Below are 10,000 nucleotides of genomic sequence, written 5' to 3' on the forward strand. Positions count from 1 at the left end.
GTTAATGTCCCAAAAGAGAGGTCCCAGGACAGAGCCCTGAGGACATCCTTTGGTGACAATCTTCCTGACTATGCCGCTAGGGGCCGATAGCCAGACCTCCCTGTCTGCACAATAGCTCCTCAGACACCCATATAGCGGCCCTGGACAGTTCTTCTCCCGCAAGCAGGAAAAGAGTGAGGGCCACCACAGGTTGTCGAAGGCGCCACTGATGTCGACCATGATGCCGACGACATACTTGTGCGGGGTAGAGCCACAGACCTCGGCAGCCAGGGCGATTGCGTCAGACGCAGAACACCCAGACCGAAAGCCGAATTGTCTGTCACTCATCCCGCACAGCATGCGGTGTGCTGTCAGTCTGTTCGCTAGTAGCCTCTCAAAAAGTTTGCCCAGTACGTCCAACAAGCAGATAGGTCTATAAGATTTAATTTCTGTGGGATCTTTGTCCGGACTCTTTTTGATGATAATTACATTGGCTTTTTTCCATATTTCTGGGAATTTCCCGAGTTCCAAGCACTCGTTATACAACTTAGTGAGAGGAGCTACGAGCTGGGGGGCAAGGAATTGCACCACTTCCGCAGTAATGCCGTCCGGGCCAGGAGCTTTCCCTCTTTTGAGGGCCTTGATCTGGGCAGCGACCTCCTCCTCAGAGAAGGGGTAGACTCTGATGTTATTGTTATAGTCCCTTTGGTTTTCTCTCCTTATCCTTTTTTGTTCTTCAGTCTCATCTTCCTCCACGTCGTCAGGCAACAGAACCCGGAGGAGGGCCTCAGCAGTTTCCTGCCAAGTGCCCGTCATCCGGTCCCCGTCCCTGACGGTGGATAGCACCATTGGTGATCTTATCTTTTCTCGTACTAATTTATAAGGGACTCCCCATGGGTCTGTAGCCAATTGGCTTTTTACATAACTTTCCCAGCTTCTGAGTCTGACTGCCCTTAACTCCTGTTGGAATTGTTCTTTGCTTTCACGATAGATCTGAAGCCATCTTCGTTTTTCCCTCCAGACGACACTCCGCTGGTAGTACCTCCTTGCCCTCCTCACAGCCTGGCGCATCTGTCCCAGTTCGACCGACCATGGTGTGGGGGTGGCCGCTACGGCTCTCCTCCTGGTTGGTACGGCTGCCCGCACCGCTGTGGTGATCGCCTGCACCAGTCCTTCGGCGCATTCATCCACGTTTCCGTCACCTTCCAGCAATGTCGGAATGTTGCACTCCTCCGCGAGACGGTCCCAGTTAGCCTTGTTGTAATTAAGCTGCAGCTCCCACCCCATGTCCCAGTGGCACTCCCTTTCCCCAATGGAAAATGTTATTAAATTATGATCACTGGTGGTTACTTTGTCCCACACTTTCCATTTGTTGACCTTTGTGGCCAGGTTTGGTGTTATTAGTGTGATGTCAATATTTGTACCTTCTCCCCCTCCGCCAGTATATGTGGGGGGGTTCCCTTGTTGGTTGGCAACCACCAGTTGTAATGCCATAATTGTTTCCTCGGCTTTTAGCCCCCGATCATCGTGCGTGCCACTGAACCATAGGGGGGACTTTGCATTTATGTCCGCTGTCACAATCAATCTTCGTCCCTGCAATGCCGTGGCGACTTGTGTAAGTATTTCTAGAAATTCCTCTATTCCTCTTCCGTATTGGAAGTATATATTACAGATGTAAATCACCCCCGCGGGTGTTTGAAGTTCCACGACATTGCAGTGTTCACCAGAGAACTGTGCAAGGACTGTAGCTCTAAATGATTTGTTGATAATTATAATTGCAGCCTTTGGCTCTACGTTGGAATGTATAATTTGCCAGTTAGCAGCCATGAATGGGATCCGCCCCGCTTGGGAGTACGGTTCCTGTAAGCAGAGTACATCTAGACTCCTCTCTTCCACCACCCTTCGGAGTTCCTGCAGGACCAGTTTGCTATTATGGGTGTTTATCTGGCCTACATTTAGTTGGCTCACGTGGGAAGTATGTATGGATGTGTGATTCCGGCCACAATTTTGTCCAGTCGTGGGCTACTCTGCCATTGGTTATCACTGATTGGTAGTATAGATCATCCATGTCGAATTTTTCGTTTCTTCTGTCAAAGACCTTTTTAACTAGATCTCGCAGGGCTCCGAAGTCGGTGGGGAGATTCATTGTCTTGAGCTGAATTCTGTCCACAGCCTCCATTACTGGAAATGTGACATCTCTTCCATACTCGTGGCCGACACGTACCACGTGTCTCAATGCTATTGTGAGGATTGCCGGCTCCTCTAGTCTTGATAACTGTAGTGCGTGCTCCAGGTTGGGGTAAATTCGCTGGGGATCAATTCCCATTGCACCCCGAGATGGTGTGTCAGAAGATGGAATTGAGCTGCTTATTTCATTGTACTGAACATGTTTGGTGGATATTACTTCTTTACTGTGTGATTGTGATTGTGAACTCCCAAGTACAGGATGCCAGTGTGGTCGGGTATGCTCTTGTTTCGACCCAGGTCCCCAGCAAGGAGGAGAGGGAACGTCTTCTTCACACGGGTCCGTCTGTATGCAAACGTCTTTCATTATTGTCACCAAAGATCGTGGTTGTGTAATTTTTTGTATAAATTCTTTGAATTTGTTTGCCCTCAGAGCGTCCCTCAACCTCTTGCTGGGGGATTTCCTTTTTGGCTTCCTGAGTTCAATTACGGCCTCAGCCATAATCAATTCGAGAGATTAGTCTCTGTTCTAGCATCCTGTACGTTGGGCAGTTTCTCCCAGTAGTGTTGCACGGTTTCCTTCCTCGCTTGGTACATGGAATGCAGGTTGCGCTTTTACTGCAGTTTTTTCTGGTGTGGTCCTCAGCCCCGCACCTGGAGCAGGCCGGCTTCCTATCACAATGCTTGTGGACGTGGTCCAGATCGCCACAGTTGTGACATCTAGGGACTACTAGGTAGTCTCTAACATTGATGGCGTGAAATCCTATATAAATTTTCCCCATAGCGGTAAGTTTTCGCCACATCTTGCCGGAGACCTCGGCGACGTGATGGACAACATCCCGTTCCCGAGGTCCCGTTTTAAAGCGGAGCTTGAATTCATTTTTAAATGTTTCCCATTCTGTGTCATCAAAATTTTGATTATACATGGTTTCGTAGATGTCGCTTTCAGTTAGGGCCACAGGTACGTCGTACAGTATCACCAGAGGATTTCTTTTTCTGGGAGGTTCGCATTTAATGGCCTTGTTCAGTTTGGAATTCTTTAATATTTTGTCCCTATCCTCCTCAGTGGCAAGATCCACCACGACTACATTTTTTGTGGCCTTTACTTTATTGATTTTTATTTTATCTCTAGCCGGGTCAATAGTTGTTGTAAATATTTCTTGTACCTTTTTGATTGTCTGACCAGGCAGGGGTCTTAAAAAGACTGCCGTGTCTGGTTTTTTAGAAATTTTTGCTATAGTTTCCTTTGTTGTTTGGGCTTTTGTAGCGGCTTGCGCCACCACTCCGGCCCATGTCTTGACTGGTTGCTGTCTCAATCTAGCGTTTTCTTTTTCTAGTTCTTCGAGACGCCCCTCGAGCTTCGCGTTTGCAATAGCCCAGGAAGCGAGCTCGTTCTTTATTGCCAGGACCGCAGCCTGGCTTATTTTGCCGTTTTTGACACTAGAGTCTAATATTTGATTAATTCGGCAATGTCTATCGTAAACACTCTCATCTTCGTGTCCCCCTTCCTCCTGCGAGGTAGGGACAGTAGACACACTCGCCCTCGAAATCGCACAAAGATCACTCGCCTCCTGGTCAGCCATGATTAGTTAGACGAGTGAAAAGTTGGGAGCCCGTCTCTTGCCCCGGACCGGCTCCTCTGGCATGGGGGGGGACTTCTGCAGCTCGCCCACCAACCTCGCCCCTAGGTCAAGGGCACATCAGAGCTGCCAGGTTCAGCGCGCCGTTGCCAGCGCACTGGTCCTCGTCGAAGGCCCCGTCGTCGACGATTTCACACGACGCTCCTCGGCAAGTGCACCCCGCACTCCGGAGAGGCGGATGCACCCCTCGCCCTTCGCCGCCTACTAGCCCGAGCTTCCACCTGAAGGCCAAGGACCCACTCCTACTCAGGTGGTGGGTCGGTCCCCCAGTCGTTCGGCGGTCTGGGCCCATCTAACCTGGCCCAGGCGATGTCACCACCACCTGGGTTTGGCAGAACACGCCCCGGTTACCCAGGGGCGCGGCGAAGCACCCTTGCCGACTCGCGCCGTGATCCCACGCCGACAAACGAGGTCGCCGGCATGCAGAGCACCTGCTGGTCTGTGCCCTGCGAACAGAAAGGGACTGGTGTTCGGTCCCTCGACACAGCTCCCCCTGTGCCACGCACCCTTCGCTTTCGCATCGGGTTGGGTCGCAGCTCTCCCTTTTGACGCAAGGCAGAATGCCGAGCTTGACGTCTGGCACCACGGGAAGGCGGAAAGAGCTACTTGGGAAGGAGAGGCTGTAAGAGACGCTTCACTTCCCCGAGTGAGGACTACCGCGGCACGCCCGACTGGAAAGCGATACGCCCCAGTGCGAGCCTCCGTGCCTTACGGCGCGCCGGCAACGGGCGGGCCCGCGCCGAAACGCGCCGTCAAGCGACTGACCTCACGCCAGACTCGGGACTCTGTTTGCATGTATTAGCTCTAGAATTACCACAGTTATCCAAGTAACGTGGGTACGATCTAAGGAACCATAACTGATTTAATGAGCCATTCGCGGTTTCACCTTAATGCGGCTTGTACTGAGACATGCATGGCTTAATCTTTGAGACAAGCATATGACTACTGGCAGGATCAACCAGGGAGCTGCGTCAACTAGAGCTGAGCAGCCGGCCGCCCGGGAGTGTGTCCCGGGGGCCCGCGCGAACACGCAAGCGTCCGCTCAATTATTCTGCAAACAGGAGGAGGCTGAGCTCCCCTGCACCATACACCTCGAAACCCTCTCAGGTCCCGGCGGCGCGCAGCGCCGTCCTAAGTACTTGGTCGGGTTCGAGAGAGGCGCAATCGCCCGGAGTTTGGCGAGTAGACGCTTTAGGTGCGACCACCCGTGCTCCCAACTGAGCTTGCCGCTGCCGACAGAGGCCCGGGAGCGTGCTGTCGTGGCATTGCCGGCGGGAGACAACACGCGCCACCTACGGTGACCGGCAGCTCCAACGCCAGCGCCACAGAAGGACAAAAGCCCCACTTGGGTGCCGAAGCGAACTCTCCCAGCACAGCGCACGCGCCAACACGTCCGCACAGCTGCGATACAAACCACCTGCGAGAACCGCAGAGGCGACCGAGCAGCAGACGGCGTCGCGGCGCCGAGCGCCGGGCGGCGGCGCATCCTCAGCGCACACAGTCCTCAATCGGACCAGCACACTGCAGATGTCCACCGCGCTTCGCACCGGGCCCGCGAGGACCTACTTTGGCCGCACGGCGCCGCGTGCAGGGTGCGCCGGCGCGCAGCTGCGCCGCCTGCCGCCTCCGTCGGCCGGCGCGCCTGCCACTGGCCGCCCCCACCAGCCGGCTGTAGCGCGTGCGCCCACGCACCGCACGGCCAACACGCCGGGAGGCCCCCCCTCACCGGCCGGGGACGGTCCCACCCAGCCACCGCCGCGTATCGCTTCACACCCACATGCCATTCACGTTCGTGGGCATGGTGGGTATCGCTGCAACAACCGGTTGGTAGCTCAACCGATCGTCGCCATCACTGATTCACCCCTAGCGAGAACAACCGCACCACAACGGTTTACCAGTTGTTCATTTGCGTAACGTCACCAGCAAACGTAGGCGTCCATCGCCATTTGCAAATTCAACGATTGTTGCATGCCTGTGTCAGGTGTCACGACACACTGTCTGCCCACATACACGCAACAACATGTCCACGCTTAGCGAACACGTGGAAGGTGGCCCCCGTACGTATGCGATGTCCATTGCGCGAACGACTGTCAACCGGCCTCTGTCGCATGTCGCAGATGTGGAACGCAGTGCACCGTGCTATCACGGTGTGTGAGAAGAGACGACTACGTCTGACAACACGCGCCACTACATCAACAGACGGCTCATGCTGATCGCCATCCAGGGCATACCACACTGCAATCCAGCTCTTATAGGGAGACGACACGTAGCTGAGTGCACAACATTTGGACCGCATGGTTCGCCGTTGTTGGCGCAGTCGTTGTACGGTCACATGTACCACGATGTATCATTCAGTACATGAGGACCAATGTGCAGTACAGTGTGTGATTTGGACGTACAACATCAGCGGACAGTTGACACAGGCCGTACCACAGCGTAGGCTAAGTGCTTCGCCATGCGAATGCCAATGAACAACTGCAAATGCCAATGAACAACTGCAAAGGGCATTGAGCATGTACGTCCTGCTGCCATCCACATTACAGTGTATAGCTGCAAGGTGTTTAACATGAAGCGATACACTGGGGACCGGGCAGTGCGAGTAGCAAACTATATTGCGGGGGTTGCAGTTAGGCAACACTACACTAATTTAACGCGTCGTATGACAATTACAGAGCAGGTTAAGGCCCAACGTGTGTTGGGTTAAGGCCCAACGTGTGTTGGGTTAAGGCCCAACGTGTGTTGGGTTAAGGCCCAACGTGTGTTGGGTTAAGGCCCAACGTGTGTTGGGTTACGTTAAGGGGCAATGTGGGTTACGTTAAGGGGCAATGTGGGTTACGTTAAGGGGCAATGTGGGTTACGTTACGGCGCAATATAGGTTACGTTACGGCGCAATATAGGTTACGTTAAGGGGCAATGTGGGTTACGTTACGGCGCAATATAGGTTACGTTACGGCGCAATATAGGTTACGTTAAGGCGCAATATCGGTTACGTTAAGGCGCAATACAGGTTACGTTAAGGCGCAATACAGGTTACGTTAAGGCGCAATACAGGTTACGTTAAGGCGCAATACAGGTTACGTTAAGGCGCAATACAGGTTACGTTAAGGCGCAATACAGGTTACGTTAAGGCGCAATACAGGTTACGTTAAGGCGCAATACAGGTTACGTTAAGGCGCAATGCAGGTTACGTTAAGGCGCAATGCAGGTTACGTTAAGGCGCAATACAGGTTACGTTAAGGCGCAATGCAGGTTACGTTAAGGCGCAATGCAGGTTACGTTAAGGCGCAATACAGGTTACGTTAAGGCGCAATACAGGTTACGTTAAGGCGCAATACAGGTTACGTTAAGGCGCAATACAGGTTACGTTAAGGCGCAATACAGGTTACGTTAAGGCGCAATACAGGTTACGTTAAGGCGCAATACAGGTTACGTTAAGGCGCAATACAGGTTACGTTAAGGCGCAATACAGGTTACGTTAAGGCGCAATACAGGTTACGTTAAGGCGCAATACAGGTTACGTTAAGGCGCAATACAGGTTACGTTAAGGCGCAATACAGGTTACGTTAAGGCGCAATACAGGTTACGTTAAGGCGCAATACAGGTTACGTTAAGGCGCAATACAGGTTACGTTAAGGCGCAATACAGGTTACGTTAAGGCGCAATACAGGTTACGTTAAGGCGCAATACAGGTTACGTTAAGGCGCAATACAGGTTACGTTAAGGCGCAATACAGGTTACGTTAAGGCGCAATACAGGTTACGTTAAGGCGCAATACAGGTTACGTTAAGGCGCAATACAGGTTAGGTTAAGGCGCAATACAGGTTAGGTTAAGGTACGACATAGGTTAGGTTAAGGTACGACATAGGTTAGGTTAAGGTACGACATAGGTTAGGTTAAGGTACGACATAGGTTAGGTTAAGGTACGACATAGGTTAGGTTAAGGTACGACATAGGTTAGGTTAAGGTACGACATAGGTTAGGTTAAGGTACGACATAGGTTAGGTTAAGGTACGACATAGGTTAGGTTAAGGTACGACATAGGTTAGGTTAAGGTACGACATAGGTTAGGTTAAGGTACGACATAGGTTAGGTTAAGGTACGACATAGGTTAGGTTAAGGTACGACATAGGTTAGGTTAAGGTACGACATAGGTTAGGTTAAGGTACGACATAGGTTAGGTTAAGGTACGACATAGGTTAGGTTAAGGTACGACATAGGTTAGGTTAAGGTACGACATAGGTTAGGTTAAGGTACGACATAGGTTAGGTTAAGGTACGACATAGGTTAGGTTAAGGTACGACATAGGTTAGGTTAAGGTACGACATAGGTTAGGTTAAGGTACGACATAGGTTAGGTTAAGGTACGACATAGGTTAGGTTAAGGTACGACATAGGTTAGGTTAAGGTACGACATAGGTTAGGTTAAGGTACGACATAGGTTAGGTTAAGGTACGACATAGGTTAGGTTAAGGTACGACATAGGTTAGGTTAAGGTACGACATAGGTTAGGTTAAGGTACGACATAGGTTAGGTTAAGGTACGACATAGGTTAGGTTAAGGTACGACATAGGTTAGGTTAAGGTACGACATAGGTTAGGTTAAGGTACGACATAGGTTAGGTTAAGGTACGACATAGGGTAGGTTAAGGTACGACATAGGTTAGGTTAAGGTACGACATAGGTTAGGTTACGGTACGACATAGGTTAGGTTACGGTACGACATAGGTTAGGTTACGGTACGACATAGGTTAGGTTACGGTACGACATAGGTTAGGTTACGGTACGACATAGGTTAGGTTACGGTACGACATAGGTTAGGTTACGGTACGACATAGGTTAGGTTACGGTACGACATAGGTTAGGTTACGGTACGACATAGGTTAGGTTACGGTACGACATAGGTTAGGTTACGGTACGACATAGGTTAGGTTACGGTACGACATAGGTTAGGTTACGGTACGACATAGGTTAGGTTACGGTACGATATAGGTTAGGTTACGGTACGATATAGGTTAGGTTAAGGTACACATTGTTGTAAGGAAAGGTTTAATGGGGGGCGGGGCGGGGCGGCCGGTTTGTTGATTGTGATTATAGTAAGTGGATGCCTGCGGCATCATCTGATTTGCCACGTCAGGATGCACCTTTGGCTCATGACAGGCGGCGCTCTCATTCCATGCTTGTGGCAGACCTGTGTCTTTCATTCCTGCCATTGTTTGTGTGCTGTGAGAGGAGGCAGTATTGTGATGTTGGGTGCACCCCTGTGTAGGACATGTGTGGGTGTTGGTGGCTTGGCTGAGCAATGGTGGTTGTCGGGTGGGTGGGATATTCTGTTTTCTGAGTGGACCTCCCAGTCTGGTTATGACAGTGTGGATTGTCTAATGTGGCGGAGAGGATGCACTGGGTGTTGTTCCATGCTGGTGCTTACATATTGTCTGTGTGCGTGTTACAGGCAGAGAGTAGTGCGTGATAAGGGTGTGTGGCTGACGTGTGGTTGTGATTGTGAGCAGAGTCTTTCAGCATGTATACGGACAGTTGTATACATTATCTGTATTCTGATGGCTCTATCTATTACTAATCAGCGCCGTGTATACGTTTAATCCGGTTCCAGTCGAAACTGTTGTATCTCTGTACATTAGTGACACGGCGAGCCCGCTATGTAGTTACTCGTCTCGGCAGCTTCCACCGGTGTATGGCAAATGATTATAAGGAATCAGTCTAGTCGTCAATACCGATGGTGTGACGTCACATGTCTGGGGTGGGGGACGCTGCGCCCTTCCGGTGGGTCATGGCCTAGAAAGACTCTTCCCACGCAGGGGGGCGTGGACTGTCATTGACTCTTCCAGGTAATATACTTGCCGTACGTTCTTGCGACTGCGAGTGCAACGCTCACCGGTACCGACATGGATGGAGCGCCTCCTAGCTGACCGCTCAGCATCGGCATTCGTACAGAGAGCAACGCGGTCGCGTCTCTAGCTCGTAACTGGTACAGCCCGCAGCTCATGTATAGGGACAGCGGGAATGTCGCATATTGGAGATAACTCTTCATGAAACGCATGTTATAGGGGTGGATTGCACATTGCGACTGCGGGAAAAGTCCGCCGTTCATCCGCTGGAGTTGCGAGTTGGGCGGTTGGAGTGGGGCGCAGGTGGAGTGATTGCCGGTCCACGATTTCGTGCGGCAGAGGCGCTGGCGTTGGGG

The sequence above is a fragment of the Schistocerca americana genome, unplaced genomic scaffold, assembly GCF_021461395.2.
Source record: "Schistocerca americana isolate TAMUIC-IGC-003095 unplaced genomic scaffold, iqSchAmer2.1 HiC_scaffold_854, whole genome shotgun sequence".
NCBI classification, from domain to species: domain Eukaryota; kingdom Metazoa; phylum Arthropoda; class Insecta; order Orthoptera; family Acrididae; genus Schistocerca; species Schistocerca americana.